We start from the raw sequence: 2,252 nt of genomic DNA, 5'->3' as shown, positions 1-2,252 counted from the left end.
GCCTTTGTTTTCTTTGGCCTCTGGTTGACCCCAGTCATTCCTGATGAATCAGTGAGGAGCAGTTCATTATGGAAATGGGCTCAGTCTCAGGTGAACATGTGCTTGTCCTCTCAGTGCTGCTGTCCTCATTGGTGTGAGCGGCCGGTGGGTGTTTCTGTCTGTCAGGGACTCAGCGTTTCACGTTAGACCGTAGTGATGGAGACATGCTCAGCATTTAATACTAATGCCACTTTGATTCAGAGGTTTAACGCCAGTGCAACTGCTTGAATTAAAAATTAATTCTGCATGTGCAACAGAAAAATATCGGTAAGTGTAACTTTGAAGCTACGAGGCTTTAGCTGCGGAGTGAACTGTGCTGCAGTGTTGGCTAACATCCTTCACTACTTTGAGTTCAAACAGGATCTGTTGAACCTTTATTGTAATGAGCTATATTAACAAACTACTGTTTGCAAATGAGGTGGACATGGCTTATTTATTTAATTTGTAAAATACTTTTTCCCGTCATTGTGTTAATAATGTAGGTAGTTGTTAGCCGCATTGGCCTATGATGTTAAATTATGCAGCACTTAGCTTCTCAAAATCACATAAGTATTTTGGTCAAATTGTACCCTGTGGCTATAAGAAAAGCTTTAACAGGAAACAGAACAATTAAAAGTAAATATCTAACTTTACCATCAAAGGTCAAATGTCAGAGGGTTCATGCAAAATGTCACGTGACAACTCAGATGAGTATCCAGCGCTAAACTTTTATAAGAAGCATATTTTCCTTTACAGCTGCTGTGCAGAGTTTAGTTGGTGAAGACTGCTGAACTTGGATCGCAAAAAAAAAAAACCTCTAAATATGTCAGACATTTAAAATCAGGCTCTGCACCGTTAACGTTGCACGAGCACAGCTCTGCTCCCCGGAGTACAGCGTAGCTGCCACGTGCTGTCCGGAACAAAATAAAGGCTGATGTGTGAATCGAGCTGTGCCGTTTTATTCTGTGCTATGCTATGCTATGCTAGAGTGAGTTCACATTTAAATCAGTTATATTAATAAGTTTCAAAGTGCTTGACAGGTTGACCGATGATGTAGATAGGACAAGATAAAAAATATTAAACACATTAAAACGAGATGATTGATAAACAGTAAATAGTAAAACCAAATCTGGAACTAAAATTCAGTTATAGGCAACAGTGAACAGGTAGGCTTTAAGTGGATATACCTCTGGTGCCAATAATTAACTGTGACTTTTACTTTTTTTTTTTTTTAACCATAATTGTTCATCCATGCCTGTCCCCTCTTCTGTCCTCCCTTTCTCCAGGTGCTCATGTGGACATGCAGAGGTACTGGTGGCCAGGCTATGAAATGCAGCTTCTTGGAGGGCTGCAGAAACAACAAAACAGCACCCAATTCTGTGATACCCTGTTACAAACTGAGGGTGAGTGTGAGCTTTATAGCTGATAACCCGAAGGTTTCAATTCAAGGGAAATCAAAAATAAACATTTTTTGTTCATGGTTTGCTCCTTTTTGTGAAGGTATCTCGGTGCCAATCCACAGTTGCGTCCTTGCCGCTCTCAGCCCCTACCTGTCTCAGAGGCTGTCAGCCTCCCTGTCTCCTCCATCCGGCCAGAAGCATCAGCTCCAGCTCCAGGCTGTGAAGGCCCAGACCCTGCTGAAGCTGGTTGGTCTGTTGTATTCTGGGGAGCTGGAGGTAAAAGGAAGCGCAGAGCAGAATGACGTGCTCGCTGCAGCCCGCCAGTTTGGGATTGCAGACCTTGTCGAGGGACAGAAAAATGGGGGGATGAAGGAGCTGGAGCTCCAGGAGAAGAGGAAGAGTCGGAGGTGCTGCAGAGAGAATGGCTTTCAATCAGGAGAAAGCAGAACAATGCAGGACGCACAAGTTCAGGCTGAGATGGCAGGAGAGAGGGATACTGATTCTCTGTCTGAAAAGAGAAGTTGTGTATCTACAGGATCACAGACGGTTAATGCTGGTGAAAAGTCAGTGGACGGTTCTGTTATTCTTTCCAGTCAAGCCACACCTCAAACCCAAGAGTCTGCTCCCTCTGTAGCTCAGATTTTGGATTGTTCTGTCCTGCTGCAACCCCAAGGCATCACACTTGATAAAGAGTTTTGCTCCACCTCTTGCCCAGTCATTCCCAGCTTGTCTAATGGAGCACCAAGTGATGGAGAGTCTCAATTAAACCAATCCTATGGCAGTGTAAGAAACCCCACCTCAACTCCAGCTTGGTCCAGTGACATTTTGACATTC

The sequence above is a fragment of the Toxotes jaculatrix genome, chromosome 4 (genome assembly GCF_017976425.1).
Source record: "Toxotes jaculatrix isolate fToxJac2 chromosome 4, fToxJac2.pri, whole genome shotgun sequence".
NCBI lineage: Eukaryota > Metazoa > Chordata > Actinopteri > Toxotidae > Toxotes > Toxotes jaculatrix.
Note: the sequence above shows the minus strand (reverse complement) of the source record.